The following is a 16,662-nucleotide window of genomic DNA, read 5'->3' as shown; positions in this document are numbered from 1 at the left end:
ATAGAAATCTATTGTCGTGTATTAAAATGGATAATAATTACCTCTGAGAAACATGAGTATTTCATAAAATGGAGAAAGTTCCAAAAGTTGCTTTGGGGAGCATAAACAATAATGCCAGAATAAGACCCAGAAATTATTTGGCTCTAGGTTCTCCCCTACTTAAGCATAGACACCAAGAACTTGGGAGCAGTTGTCAGACCAACAGAGAGCTCCTGGTTAGGACACCCCTGCATCTGTGTTTGCCAGTTTATGCCTGCTATCCCAGGATGGTAATGAGTAGCAGCCTCTTCCACTCTCAAAATGTCTAGGACTGGACAATGAAGTATATGGTCACCTTACTCAGAGTTAATTAGCCTTTGACTGGTCACATAAAAAGAAAGGCAAAGGTTTAGAACTTGCTGTTTACTTTCCTATCTCTGTGCCTTGAACACGCCTCAGACTTTTCTCAGTACTCAGACAAGCCTAACTATCGGTATAGTACTTTCTGTAGCACAAGCTCCAAAATAAACTATGAGTCAATAAATGAATCAGTTCTCCATCCAGCTTATTGATGTATATATCATTTATCTCCCCACTCCCGGGACAAATGAAATGGTAATTAGGTTATCATGCCACAGAGTCTGGCTTGCTCGGGTCTTCCAGAGGCGTTTAGATTCAGGGAGGCCCAGGGAAGAGAGAGTTGACTTTAGGTCAGCCTGGCCTCAGATTCCTGGGCCTGTTAAAAGGGCCCCAAACTGCAAAGTACTGTACAAAAGAGACCCTTGATAGGAACCTCCTCACCCCATAGCCCAATGTCCCTTAGATCATGCTAGGGGCAATGTTTAGAGATAGCCAACTGAGTAAGAATGCCCCACCTGTGAGTAGTAAGATAACTCTTTCTTTTTCAGGACCAGGAACACAGCTTAAAAGATTACGTGGGGATCAGGAGTTAGCAACATACCATATGCCCTCTCAGATCAGGAGTCCAAGAGGTCAGCAGGATAGCAGGCCCTTGCTTCAAAGCCAAGCTGAGGAGGAAAGGAACCAAGAACTCAGTAATAGCTAAAAGGCAGCTTGAGATTAGACAACGCTGCCTGATGGGCATCAAGCCTCTTCATTACCTAGTAGTCCTGCTTATCCCCAGCCTCAACTCCCACCGTTGATCTCTTCAAATTCTGGAATGAGCTGCTTTCAGTTTCTCAAATATGTCATAGTCCCTCTCATCTTAATACCTTTGAATATACATAGTTCCTTACAACACACGCCAGTCTCTAATCCCAAATTTATTTATTCCTTCAGTTTCAGCATAGATGTGATTTCTTCTAAGGAACCCTTCCTGAATCCCCTAAATTGGAAGGTGGAGGTCCTTCTTATAACATATGTTCTATTTCTTGCTGTCAAAAAACTCATCAATTGGTTATAATTCTCTATCGATCTATAACCTCTACTAAATTGTAACCCCTTTGAAATTAGAAACTGTATCTTATGTTTTGCTCCCTACTTCCCCTCCATTTAACACACATAATAGCTAGTGTGTAGCTGTTCCTCAAAGGACATAGTTTGAGTAAATGAATGACTAGTTTAATTTTGGTGGCAGGGACTGGGGAGACTAATGCCATAAATAATAGCACCTGGCAATTAAATAAGTAAATACTCAAAAGACATGTTACAGAGAACACCCAATATTTCTATCACCATGTTATTTATATATCACCTATCATGTACCAGACATTTTACTCACACAGTTATTGTAAAGATTAAATTAGATAATCCATATATTTGATGTTTAATAAATAATAGGCTGATGTTATTATATTATTTAAGCCTCACCGTGATATATTATCTGACTTTTTACACATGAAGACACTGAGCCTCAGAAAAGTTAGAATGACCTGACATAAAAAGTAAAGTCAAGGTTCTAAATAATAACTATCTGAGTCTAAATCCAAGCTTTTTCTCTATAGTATACTGCCTCTCTGTGAAAAGGAAGGGAGCGAGGAAGAAAAGGAAGAAAGAAGAAAGGGAAGAAGGAAGAGAGGGAGAGAAGGAAGAAGGAAGGGAAAAAAAATAAAGAAAGGAAGATTGCCATGATTTTTCTTTTAATCCTACCTAAGAAAAATTCATCAAATGAGTATAATTATATTGCTTTTCATGTAGCATCCAAGCTCCAACAGTTACAGGTATGATTAATGAAGAAAAATTGTAGAACCGATAAAAATCACTGATCTAATCGAGCTGCAACATCACCTGGACATAATAACCATCATATAAAGACCGAAAGTCTGTCCACACTGACTCTTCTTACCAAAGTGTCCTCGGTAGGCACTTTCAGCATCTGTTGGTTTTGTCCTAACTCTGGTGTTGCTCAGGCTTGCTGGTGTGAATCACACACCATCCTTGTGGAAGACAATGAGTCAGAATGCTTAGCCAAATACCTTGCCAAATTGAAGTTACAGATCTAAATGAAGTGTCAAAAAAGTTTGCATAGAAGTAGGGAAGGAGCATCATCATTAGCTGCTTAAAACTGGTTTAGAGCCTTTTACTACAGATAACAAATGGTAAAAATAGATAACACCTAAACACTCTCTAATACCTAGTAGCTGTGGAAAATTTGTCATAGAGATCAACACCATCTCTATTCTCCAAAAAGAGAAAACCAATTACAAAGAAAACTCTTCACCATCAACAATAGAATCCAGAGAACTCAGAAAGACTGTAGGTGAGTCACCTCATTTCTTTATAGAATTTTTTTAGATAATTCCAAGATGATATATGGCATCTGATTTAGAACCTTCTTGGTTCGCCTATTCAACCATATTTCTTTCTTCTTTGGACACATACTAGGTGCCAGACACTATGCTAAATTCTAGGATTAAATTGTGAACCAAACAGAAATGATCTCTGCTTTCATGGACCCTATAGTCTGGTGTGAAAATAGATAATCAAATAATCACAGAAATACATAGGTTAGCATAAACTATAATATTAATCTCAGCGAAAATTAATCAATTTAAAATTTTTATTATATGATGAAAATATTCTGGAAAAGAGGTCTAAATGAAATTTTGCCTATAATAACCAAAAAGTTGCCAATAAATTCCCTCCCAAAAATTATATCTAAATGTAGGCTTGTTGAGTTAGAAAGGCTACTTTCCTGTGTGCTTCCAACAAATCTTTCTAACATGGCTGCTAAATATTGCCTATTTCTTGGTGAAGGTCAGTGAGATGAGAACATTCATTTTTCAGACAGTCATCAAACTGTAGAGTTAGGTGAGGTTTTTTAATTAAATCTTATTCTCTCTCATTTCACAGATGAGGAAAGTAAGACCCAGAGAAAGCAAGTGACTTGCTCAACATCACTCAAGTATGAGTCTAAAAGCTGGAAGTGAACCCAGGTTTCTTCATTCAGTGCTTTTTCCTTCGAACCAAGCTGCAATACACCCTTTACTCTTTTTTTGTAAGACTGATAATTACCAAAGGGGTCATGGTTTGCTTTTAAAAATTTCCTCCCCCTTCTGCTCCCATCACACACACACACACACACACACTCACACACACACACACACACACACACACACACACGTGCGCACGCGCGCACACACACACATCAATAAAAGAGTATGCTTAAGGCAAAAGCTATCAACTAAATAGTAATCTACTTTTCCACTACTAATGTTATATGGAAAAAAAAATGTGTTCTTTGTTAATTCAACCCCTAAAAGAGGCTTTTAGACAAATCCCAGTTTGTTTGATTTTATACAGAAGAGAGTTTAATGTTTAAATATGAAAGCCTAAGTTGAACAGACCGGAACTCTTTCAAGGACTCAAAATAAATATTATATTATTATACTTAGTATTTGGCAAGAAACATTTTTTTCCAAGGTGTCATTCATGTACATTCCATTCTGTGATTATTCAGAGTTTACCTTAGCAACTTAATTTATTTCATATATACAAATAATTTAAGCTCAGATGATCAAGAGAAAAGGCAATACAAAAACTCAAAACAAGTACAAATTTCCTCAAAAGCAAGGTACAGATTTGATACATATTATCCACATTCTAGAGTTAAAAACATGTTTAGAGCTCCTGAAATTTGGCATCATCTTAACTTGAATCATCTGGCTTAAAACAGCGAGAGGAGAGAGAGATGCCAGAAAACCTACTCCACCTACTACTGATGCTGTGCACTCCGGCTCGGTAGTGCTAGCCACTTGTGAAAATCTAACCAGGCATTTCTTTTTCTAGGCCCATTTCCCCAAGTAAACAATGAAAAATCTGGACTAAATTACCTTGTTAGTCTCTTGTAGCAGCAAAACAGCCTGTTCCTTTTAGTTCTCATTTTTATTATCTGTTCCAAAATCTAAAAAATACAACATATATTTCAGGGACAGAAAGATCTGGCATAAAGATAATACACATAGCAAAGGAGGCTCCAGGTAAAAATCCAAACATATATATGAATCATGTGTGTATCAGTACATGAATCATGTGTATTGAAAGAAATATGGTCTAAATGAGAGCCCAGATGTCAAACACATCTCTAGAGGTTGGTACAACAATGCTCCTAAAGTACAAACTTCAAGTTGACAAAAACATTAAATATGTACTGGTATTTTATTTCTTCACAAAATACTGTTGCTTATATACTGACCCATTTTCCTGAATTTACATAACTAATAATATTAAAATTGTGAGTATGTTAGAGGTGAGTTTAAAAAAGAATTGTTATTCCTTCAATCTAAGAGTCCTGCATTAATTTAGGTAACCCACAGTTTATGACACAAATATATTGCATACAATATAACACTAGCCCTAACTTTGCCTCTAATGCTACAAATGCTTAGATGAAATTTTATACGTTAACTTATAGGTTTTACATTATAATTTCAGAGATAGAATTCAATGGGAAAAGCTGGAATTGACAGCAATAAATAAGAACAATTTACCTTAAAGAGCACAGAAATATCTTTTTTAAAATTATGTGTTTTATAGAAAACAATAACTTTCAAAATATTAATTATTCTTTTCATTGATTTAAGCATCAAACAAAAAAAATGATAATACAGTTCTAGAAAATGGGGTGATTGCTAAATTTAAATGTGGGAAGAGAATGTATACATTTCCCTGAAGGAACAGACAGAGTTCTTTTAAGATGTACATTTAAAGAAAATTGTTTTGGACAACAATGCTTCCATTGTAGGTTCTTGGCTCTCTTTCAAATTACTGTATCTTTACAGATGCTGTTAGTATCAGTGGGGAATCTATGCTGGAAATGCATTCTTTGCCACTTGGCAGAGTATACATAGTAAATAAATATCAGAGTTAAGGTTTTATTCTTTTTTTTTTTTGTCTGTAGCTGACTAAAAAGACTTTTACCTTTAGGTTAGATTATACTAAACAAAATGAAGGATAACGAGATTAAAACAAATAAAAAAGACAAGACCAAAGGAAGGAAAATCAAATCAAGTTTTCTTTTTGAAAAAACAGCAATACTAGATGGCAGCATTCTTACATTAAGAAAATAAAAAATATATATATGTACGTTCATGTATATATATGTATATAGGTATATATCATATGTGCATATATGTGTGGGGGGAACTTCAGGCTGAAAGAGGTCAAGAAGCAATGGTAATGGCCATTAATTGGGACAGTGTCTTTAGAGGAACTAGGTTTTTCAGCCAACTCCTCACCTTCTAAATATACTGAGCAAGAGAGAGCATCCATTACCCACTGGCTAAAACAGATGAACGTAGGCCCCAAAACCAGAGATGGCTCCATTCATTGTCCCGGGTAGGTTAGCTATGCCCTAGAGACCAACTAGAGACACAAAACTCCTCCTAGAAGAATGTCTTCTTCTTTAACCTTCAGAATGAAAACAAATATCCAAGAGTGACAATGCAATGTACTGAACATGAGGTTTCTTGGTGTTAAAAAAAAAAAAAAAAAAAAAAAAACCCTATAGATACTTGCTAAACAAAGATAGTCATGCGCTCAGCTGCTTTATGGTAAAATAATTAGTGATGTGTCTTCTTGCAATTGATGATTTAATCAGTAATGAGCCCACATCATGTTAATTTTTCGTGAGCAGTTGAGTTCAAAAACTGTTTGCTTGTATTTCAAGGAAATACTGCTCTAAGATAAGAGGGCTAATATCTTTCACTGCTAAGACTGGAGTCTGTTTTAGAACTCCAAACATCAGATGGTTTAAGTCTGAAAACTTGCCATTATCCCAGAAAAGTCACCCACTAACTGACCTGAATAATGCCAAGAATTATTTTCTCTATCTGTCCAATTTTTATCCAGAAAGAATCTTAAACAGAGCTACAGGGACACCTTCACCAACAGCAGCACAACTGTTACCAAACATTCACTGAGTGCTTGCCATGTGAGCATAAAAATACATTAGAAAGCAGGATTATCAAGTTACAGAATAAGAGAGATGAGGAAAGTGATTGATTTCTTAAAACTTGTTATATGAAAAATTTCAAACATATACAAAAGATAAAAGAATAATATAATCAAGCCCCATGTACTCAACTTCAAACATTTCAATTCATGGTCAATCTTATTTTATTTATACTCCCATCCAATTCTCCCGACCCCACATCCATTGGATTATTTCAGAACAAAACTAAGCATCACAACATTTTATCTGTAAATATATATGTGTACATTATGTATCTGTTAATAATTTGATATGTATATATATTAAATATATATGTACATATATATTTTAGAGATAACTTTTTAAAAATCTGATAACAATTCATTATCATAACTAAATATAATTAACAATAAGTCCATAATATTACTGACTATTCAGTCAATGCTCACATTTCCCCAGTTGTCTAATAACTTTATTTTCATTTTGCTGATTGAATCAGAAGCAATTTCTATTTGATTACTCAGTGGCATAGTGTGCACAGAAAATACTGGAAAAATATTTGACTCTTTCTCTTTATTTATTAGCTTTAAAATTTATATTTAGTTACCTACCATCCCCTAAAGAAGACCAATAGGTTGGGTAGTTTGAAGGGAATTATTTGTCTATGCACTCACGTGTGTATATGTTTTAGAATAACTATATGTTTAAACATAAAGGATGTGTTTCAATCCATTGCAGTTATTATTTTATTGACTCTCAAACTGCCCATCTTTGGCTACAGAGAGCCTTTCCTAGTTGGCTCCAGAGTATTTTATACATAACCCCAATGTCATTGATAGTATCTCCGCTCTCTGGTATGATAAATTATCCCAGGCTCTTTGGTACAATTTTCTGTCCCAGATCTGGAATTATTGAACATGAGGAGTGTTCATTTTCATTGAGTGGTCATTGTTTCCAGGTCTTTCCAGTAAGGAAAGCAAAGAATACATTACAATTTCAATCGACAATATTGTCAATTTCAATTGACAATATTGATTCAAGACTACAGGGTTTATAATTAATCTCTTTGATCTTACATTTGAATTACCTTCTTCTATGCTGAGAATCCTAATTCCTAACACTAAAATAATTTCTCATTTGTTTTATCCCATAGTACACACAACAGTCCTAATCAAAAAAAAGTGGGGAGGGAGAAAAGAAGACAAGAAAAGAGGGAGGGAGGGAGAGAGAGAGAGAGAGAGAGAGAGAGAGAGAGAGAGAGAGAGAGAGAGAGAGAGAGGAGGGAGGGAGAAATAAAGCAGCCAAAACAAAAAAAGTTAGAACAAACAGCATAAATTTTTTTGAAAATTTTTTTTCCTTAAGGTATAGCTACATATATTACTTTGTTACTTGAAATAATTTCTCTGTGATTATACCAATAATTTGAGACTCAGTTTCATTTGTGTCATTGTGCTTCCAAATTTTAGAGATCATTTTGTCTCATGATTAATTTTGTTTTATAATTATGTTAAATATTTACATGTTTTTGAATTTAAAACAAAAACAAAATGTATTCAGAGAAAAACAAAATGTATTCAGAGACATCTAACTTCTAATTCTGTCCCTTCTACCTTGTTTCCTTACCCACAAATAACTATTTCCTGAGATTTTTTAAAAATAAAAGGAAATTTACTTTCAGATTAACTTCTTAGATAAATAGCAGCATACTGTAAATACCTCTTTATACCATGATTATTTAACTTAATCATAAATCCTAGAGATCATTCCATAAACTTATTAATTTTTTAAAGTGTATTATTTTGTAACTGGATAAGAAATTTGGCTATAAAATGGGAGCATAAGTAGTTAGCTGCTGGAAAAAGAAAGGTTTAATCCAAATGTATTATTTTAAAAAATATGCAGATTGGAACTTTGTAGTAAATCTTCATGAAATGACTCACCAAATTCACAGCATCGTGCTGGGAAAAATGAGAGTAGGTGGCTTTGCTTCTGAGAAGCATACACAGTGTACAATTTCACCATGCAAAATACTTTTGCTACTACAATTTTCCTTTGTTTGCCTTTTTGAAAAGTAATGTTCTGTCCTATTTTAGCAGCACCATTTGCATTCCTATTATTCACGCTGAACTGGAATTCCGTTTTTATCTTCCCTTTGTTACTTGCTTTCATTCCAGCACTTTTCTTCTTGCTCTTTGCCTGTCCTTTATCTTGCCCTTAAATGGAGGCCTCATGCTATGGGAACAGTGCCATAAATTTTCTCACCATCATGCCAGGCCTCTTCCCAATTTAATGGTATAAGTTCTCTTGAACCATTGCCAACAAAGCTAGGACATCCCACACACATTTGCTATGGAAACACCTTCATGACTAATGGTCTCTCAAATTAAGGCATTTTAAAACTGAAGCTAGAAGCGATTTCCATTTTTTAAAACATTCTGTAGCTGAGGAAAAATAATACAGCAGTTCTCTAAAGGTTGTGAGTTGCCATATTAGTATTTCCAGCTTATCTGAGGGGGAGATTCCTACCACCCTAATCTCAAGGTATGTACGTAATAAAAGCAAGAGCTTGTGCGTACTCATCCTTGTCTTTGAGCAGCCCCTGTCCTCTTCTGCTGCATGTTTATAAAATTAGATGTTTGGGTTGTGCCAAGATCTTTCCCTTAGAACAAAAGCAGAGAAATATTCAAGACCATGATTTGGATGCTGCCAAATCATCATATCATATTCCACTACGTTCCCCTCTCATGCTATAATAGTGAACTATATAGACTTCTGTAGATCCACCAGGCCCTTTTCCCTTAGTCACACATCTCTTACTCTAAGATTTCCCTGGCACGCCTTTTTCTCCCACTCAGGGAGAGCTGATCATTCCTTTTTCTGCAGAATTTCTTTTGTGCTCTTGGAACTGTGACCATCTAGAGGACAGAGACCATGTTTTATTTATTTATTCCCCACTACATGGCACCGTGCCTGACAAGTATTGGTTTTGCTCGGTAAATGATGGTTAATTAAATGACCGAATAAGTAAATGGGCATGTGATGTGCTCTCCCAGGTAGAAAAGGGAGACTAAACCACCACCTACATGCACGTTGCAATGAAGCATCTATATTTAGATTTCTTCTCTTTTGTGTCTCTGTTTGAAAGGAATGGGATTTTACTACATAACTCTGATTTCTGACTTTAAAGAGTAGCATAATAATGGTGGACACTACAGCCAGACAGAAACAAGATTTTTCTTTTTACCTGAAAGAGACAAGTAGATTTTGCCAATCTCTTGTTCTTTTAACAAACGAATCTTTACAGCCCATTCAAACAACTATCCTGAGAATTATTTTCACCCTAAACTGGGCCTTCCTGTGTGATGCCTCTATGCTGCCCATATCAGCCCAGTCACACTTCTGCTGCATCTCTAACATTCATCTTCAATTCCCTTCCTTTTGACCCTATTTGAAAGCTAGCTTGTGCTACAGATCCCAAATGACAAGGTGCTAATCTGGTTAATTCATCTATCCCAATGAAGACTAGGGTGGTTGTACCCTGTTTGATTATAAAAATCACCTACGTAAAACTATAGATGGCCAGATCTTGCTCTTATGTATTCAAGGGGTCTGGGTTTGACAATCTCTCTGTTCTTTTTAAAGCATCTTTGTGATTAAAACACAATCACAGGATGCACATTATACTCTCTAACAAAAGCCACCCAAAAAACACACCTCACTTTTGCTGTCCATCTTCTGAATGACAAAACAGTTACTTTGCATCTCAATGGAGAAGACAGAAGGGAAACACCTTCCATTGTAGTTGACAGAAGTCATTCCTATTCTAGCGATGCCTTCAGAATCTCCAAATGCAATGAACTAATTTTGGGTGAGCTCTCTGGGCACAGAAGTGAGCTTTTAATCCTTATTCTATTTACGTATTTGCAGTAGACATAATTTTTAAACACGAGTTTATTTGGAAGCTAATGAATATACTTTACAAGAACTCACCTCCTACCCCTCCAGCTTTCTAGTAAAGGGGTGGATAAGAAATCAGAAATCTCACTCCCTAGGAAGGCAGATGACTTGACTTACGCTTTTTCCTCCCTCGGTATTAGGTTTCATCACACCTTTCCCCAAAAGCCACTCTTCCTTTTCTAACTCTATAGCTACAGGGTTCAACAGAGCAGATTTCTCCTGCACTAAACAAATGACTTTTTTTTTTTTTTTTGAGATTTAGTTCCCACTCACTAAAACTCTGTGTGCTTCCAGTAAAATTTAAGTTTTCATTTCTCTCAAAGGAATTAAAAACCTTATTTTAGAGAAGACAGAAAGCACATTCTCAGAGCAACTGGGAGTATCCATCCTTAACCGTAAGAGTGACAAAGGAGGGAGGCAACACCAGCCGTTTCCTCAGTCTCACGGAGCAGCATCTTTGTGAAAAATGAGCACAGCTGTTAACAGTCTGGAGAGGGACTGCTATCTACCACATCACAGCCAGCAGAGAAGAACAGGATGTTATGAGTACAGTGTGAACCTCAGAGCTAGAGTCAAAACCATACTCACTGCTTCCCAGGCATGTGTTTACCTTGTTTTCTTCAAACCTCAAGAGAGAACCTCATTTTATACAAATGTAAGTAAATCTTACCTGAGAGAGAAGCAGTGCAGAACTGATAAACTCCTTATGTTAATTTTATTAATGAAAACAAAGCACTCCGGTTTATAACAATATATTACCAAAGTGGCTTATAGCTTCTCCTTGAGTCTTAAAGAACTCATTCTTTATCTTCACGTCTCCTCACTTGTAGCCAAAGTGAGTCCCAGAGAACTTGAAGAATGTACATCAGATCGATTAGTTTCTCCTGGACTATTTGACTATAAAATGAAGACAGTTGAGATTCTTCTGCTAACATTGCCTGGTACTCAGAAAGCAAAATAAAATAATAACAGAGCAGGGGACACTGACAAGAAAACTAAAGGTAAAGAGAGTTTAACCCTTAAAAGTAGCCATACTAAGTAAATACTCAGTGTATCCCTTTGTAAGTTGCATTTAAAAACGAACACTCAGGACAAACAAGGTACCAGCTGTCAAGTCCAACTTTCATCAGGAATTACTGTTCCTGACATTCTAAAAGCATAGCATTTTAGATATATCGGGTTTGAATCTACATCTATTATTGATTGTTGAGGGATCGTATGCAAGTTTTTTGACCTTTCTGAGCCTCAGATTCCTTTCTTAAAATGAACTACTTGAGAATTAAATAAGAGAAGGCACATAAAGGATTTATTCAAGGTCTGTATATTTGAGAATCACTTAATAAGTATTATTATTAAACCAGTATACTAATCAGGATCCACTTGATTATAAGTGAAACAAACCCCAAACAAAACTGGGTTAAACAAAAAAGGGGAGTTAATGCCACACTCAAGTGAAAACTCCAGGGGCAAATTTGGTTCAGGCACATATAGATCTGGGGGGTTCAAATAAAGGCCCAAGACTCAATGCCCAACGCCAACCCTTTCCCACATTCTTTCATCTTGTGGCTCTGCTGTGCAGTTTGCCTTCATTTTTCTGAGGATTCAATCCACAATAATTCTAGGCTTACATGCTTCTAGCTCAGAAAATTTGGCTGGAGAAACCTCTACCAAAAGCTCCCACTTTGTATCTCATTAATAGGATCCAAATATCCGTTCCTGAACCAATCACTGGGGCCTGAGAGAGAGAGAGAGAGAGAGAGAGATTGCTCTAATTAACCAGGCCTGAATCACGTATTCTTGATCTGGAGCTGGAGAGGGTATGATGTGCACCTCACTGAAGCCACAACAAATGAGTGGGAGAAAGAACTTCCCCAAAGAACGATGAGGGCGTCCTGCTACCCAAGAAAGGTGGCATGGATACTGAGTAAATATCCCCGCAGGCCCAAAAGTAACTTCTCTTTTTTAAAGGACATTTGCTTATGAATAGAGAATATGAAAATCTCACCTCCCAGTTGAAAGCAAGGTCTGCAAAGGTGGACCAAGTTCTCCCAGCTACTTCCTAAAGTGAAAAAAAGAGAAATATCAGGCCCATAATCTCTCAAGACGTTGAGTTGCCATAGGTACCCAAGAGGCTATTCCAGGAGCAAAGACATTGTTGATGTCGAGCTAAAGATTATCTAAGGACTGGCTTTTCTAGGCTGTCATATGTGGTCCTGGCATTTGTGAACTGGTTCTGATTCATTTTAATCTTTTAAATATGTTTTATCTGTGTATTTCACATTAAAAAGAAGTTCATCAGTGTGATACCTTTTTATTTGGCCCCAATTAAATCTCTTTCAGAAATAATTTCTCTTCATCATAATGTCCCTTCATCTTAGTATTTCATCATTTGGTGAATAAAGAAGAGTGCTAAAAATGCCCCCAGATTCCTAACATACTTGCCAAAACTAATAGCAGCACTTTTTTTTTTAATTCAGAAATGTATTAATTTAAAAAAAAATGTGGCATATTTTTTCTTATAAAAGCAATTTGTATACAGTCATAGAAAAGTTATAAGATACAGATAAGGATGCAGAGAGACTATAACATCATCCCCCAGAGAAGCTGTTGTTAGCATCTTCATGTTCAGCTTTTCAGAGTCTTTTCTTCATGCATGATGGGATGCAGGACACCCTACCCCAAAATATGCTGCCTTGATATATTGAATTTCTTAAGCTGAAGGGGTGTGAGAAAACAGCAGAAGCAGAAAGGTCATTCTGATCTTCTCTCCCTCACCCTATTCCCTGAGACAGGACATAAAATCCTCCTAGACTCAGAGGAAAGGAGCATTGTAACCTCCAAAGACAAAGGAAGACAAAGGGATGTCAAGGGACCTGAACAGACAAGCCTTGCGGAGTTTCCCCCGGTTTCTTACAATCATCTTATACTCCTTCACCTTTATATTCTTCTACACTGTGCACTTTTCATCAAATGGAGTATAAAATGCTCAAGTCTAATTGTTTCTTTGAGTCTTCATTTCCCTAGGATGGCTCCCAGGTCATGTAAAACTTATGTTAAATAATCATGTATGCTTTTCTCTTATTAATCTGCCTTTGTCAGTTGAATTTGCAGATCCAGCCAGAGACCCTAAGAAAGTCAAGAAAAACTTTCCTCCTTGACACATTATAGTGGTTTTATTTAGTTATTTTTTTTTAACAAAAATGAGGTTTTACTCTTTTATAATCTGCTCGTTACACTATTCTATATATCGGATTATTAAATATTATTTCTTTATATTGTGTTTTTTAACCTTCAGTGATAGAAAGTTTACGTTGAAATCTTTTTATATTATATGAAAATGTTGAGCATATAAACATTTTTCTGGGGTGTTACTTGATAGGTTTCATCAAGCTTGCCAAGGGTATCTACAATCTAAAATAAAAAAAGTCAGTTTTACATCCATATTTTAAATGGTAGAAATAGATACATCTGGTAGAACGATACACAGATAGATATTATGATTTATTTAACCAAATGTTTCTTGTAGGACATTTAAGTCCATTCTAGGTTTTGGTTGTTATAAACAACATACAGTTAATGTAACTGTCGCTTTAAAGCTTAACCACATAACCATTTCCCCCACAATACTGGCAGATATGAAATTGCTGGGAAATGTTTAAGTGTGGGGTAACACAGATTGATGAATTGTCAGAGGTCTTAGGAGGTGGCTTTTGACCCGTAGAAGCCTCTTTGTTCAGGCACAACAACTTAACGCCCTAGATCTGTACGGTGAGCAAGTTCATCCTTCTGCAAAAACCAGCTACGTGGGGGAAGGAGCAACATTTCCTGCCTTTGTCAGGATTTGCTACTGACTTGCCAGCCTGCCCATCAGCCCCAGGGGCAAAGTTGCAGCGACTCTGTTTACATTTTTGCAAGGACACTTGGGCAAGCCCGGGCGAAGCCCAACAGCACACTGCACATGGATCACAGACTGAGCATCTGGTGATTCCCTTTGGGGAAATAGAACGATTCTGAGAGTTGGGGCGCTGCCAAAGGGAAATTCACACAGATGAAAGCAACAGGTCTCATCAGAGTAGTTTCTAGGGAGTAGAGATGGGAGTAGGAGGAGAGTAGGTAAGCAAGAATGTGACGGGAAATGAGGGGTTCCACTGAGTTTGACTCACATGTATGAAAAGGGCCCCTTAAAGCAACAGAATAAAACTGCCAAGGTCTTCTGAAGCTGAGCACATAAGAATTTGCCTTTTTAAATTGTGAATGAGTTTAATTTGAACTCTCAAATGGTGTTCTCACAACTGTAGTTTTTCCCATGGAGGAACTGCAACACTGACAAACAAGCCCATATCAGAAGTCACCTCCCAATGCACGAAATATCAGAAATGACTCTCCTTGCCTTCAGATCTGATATTTCTTTGGCAAGGACTTTAGCTCAAACTAACTTGCCATGCAGTTTACAATCTAAAGATTATAATCTTTTCAACAAAAAGTGATGTAAAGTTCTTTTGCAAAACCTCTCAAGTAACATACCTTCTATATCCTTCCTAACAGCACTTTCCTTAAAAGTCCAGTGTGTGTTATCATGCTTTCACAGATGGAGAAAGAAAAACACAAAAAAAGATTAAACGGCCTATCTAAGATGACTTAGCAAGACCTCCACCAAACACATGACTTCTGATGACTTGGGACACACAAACGCTTCCATTGACAACTTGACCTCACCCTTGTCTCTGTGCAGAAAAATAAGGGAAATCATTTACTGGCCCAAAAAATCCTCACAATCTTATTCTCATTAGCAAGATCCAAATCAGGCCTGACAGAGTCTTCATTAGATCTAAAAATCCTGCCTATTCATATCACCATAAATTTTCTGTCCTGAAGTTAGAGAGAGCTCCCAACAAAGTGCTCATACATGATGGTCATCCTGCATTAAATAAAATAAAGTTCTAGTGGAAAAACAGAACAAAACAAAACGGAACAAACAAAAAATGACAGTGCAGCAGCGGCAAAGTCCTGAACAAAGAAGCAGCCTCTCTAATGCCCTAGAAATGGGCAAAAGGAAAACACAGTTATTAAGAAAAATTAACCAAAAACAGATTATAAAAATATGATGCCAATTCTATCATGAAAAAGAATATAAACTCTTTTGAAACTGCATTTCATGATTTCATGTCAGCTAAGTTCCATTTTATGTATTTTATGTTTCAGGTCAGAAAAATGACAACTTCTACATCTGAAAAAGTTCATCTGACCCTAGATAAGTCTAAAAATGTTATTCTTTTCACAATAGAAATCAAACTCCATCACTATTTTCTTCAGATAAGCAGAGTCAATGTCCATTGAGTTGATGTGACTTGAGAGGAGTCAAAAAGCCTGCCTGCCAAGATGCCTAAAGCTTCCACCATTTAAGTCACTCCAATGAGTGGGGCACTGCATTTTGAAAATGCTCCTGTCACAGTACCCGGACCATCACAGCCGCTCAATGTTTATTGAACAAATAAAAGAATGATTGTTGCCTATGAAGAATAATAAGCTGCGATTATATTGGTTTGATTCTATGTCAAAAATATGTGAGTATCTGGAACATATTAAGTCATTTGCTCCCACTATATATGGTTGTGAAGTAGGTTCTCCGATTGGCCATCTGCTAACGAGCTCTGAGATAGTTCTTAAAGAAATGGAGCATCAGAGAGTAAAGTGTGTGACTGCAGCAAAGGATATGAGAATAAGGAACTGGAAAGATCCTGTGGTTTGGTAGAGGGAGAAGAAACCCAACAGGTAAATTCAGTGTCCTTGTAGCCAACACAGCAAAGAGGCCCATACCATTCTCCCTGACACCTAATCAAAGAGTTTTTCCAACTAGGGGCACTATTAATTAGTGATATCACACAAGTTCAGAAGTTCAAATCCCTGTTCTCTTGCTTCCTAGATTTAAAACAAAATATTTAACTTTTGTTGTTCTGAAATGAGCATAATAACTCTCTCCTTGGGCTATTCTTAAGGATTAAATAAGATGATACACATACAGCTCTTAGAAAAGTGCCTGGCCTGGCTTAGGAGACACTCAGTGTTGTTATTATTATTACCATTAATATCTCTACCATCTACTGTGTGTATAGTAAGATATTGGGAGTGTAAAATTTACTTCACTTCTCATCATTACTACTTCTACAAATACACAGTAGATAAATTGGTTAACCGCCTCAATAGCTGTTACCTCCTGTTAGTAAGCATATGGCTTTCTGAAAGAAATAGAAATATACATTTCACATTTATACTTCTGCCATGGGCAAAGTACTGGACTTCTCCCTTCCTCAGTTGCTCAACAGAAAGAAAGTGGA

At 36.5% G+C, this 16,662-nt stretch overlaps 1 long non-coding RNA gene across 2 annotated transcripts in view; it reads right to left on the bottom strand.

The window, feature by feature from the left end:
* LOC107518654 overlaps window positions 1-16,662 on the bottom strand; it is a 67,522-nt gene that overhangs the window by 10,951 nt on the left and 39,909 nt on the right. For both annotated transcript variants that reach the window (XR_001598930.2, XR_001598929.2), the window contains exons 3-4: window positions 12,333-12,386; window positions 4,272-4,342 (exon numbers count right to left, since the gene is read on the bottom strand). This is a non-coding gene — a long non-coding RNA (uncharacterized LOC107518654). The remainder of the gene's footprint in view (window positions 1-4,271; window positions 4,343-12,332; window positions 12,387-16,662) is intronic.

The sequence above is a fragment of the Rousettus aegyptiacus genome, unplaced genomic scaffold (assembly GCF_014176215.1).
Source record: "Rousettus aegyptiacus isolate mRouAeg1 unplaced genomic scaffold, mRouAeg1.p scaffold_m13_p_2, whole genome shotgun sequence".
Classification (NCBI taxonomy): Eukaryota; Metazoa; Chordata; class Mammalia; order Chiroptera; family Pteropodidae; genus Rousettus; species Rousettus aegyptiacus.
Note: the sequence above shows the minus strand (reverse complement) of the source record. Positions and strands in the feature narration are given on the sequence as shown.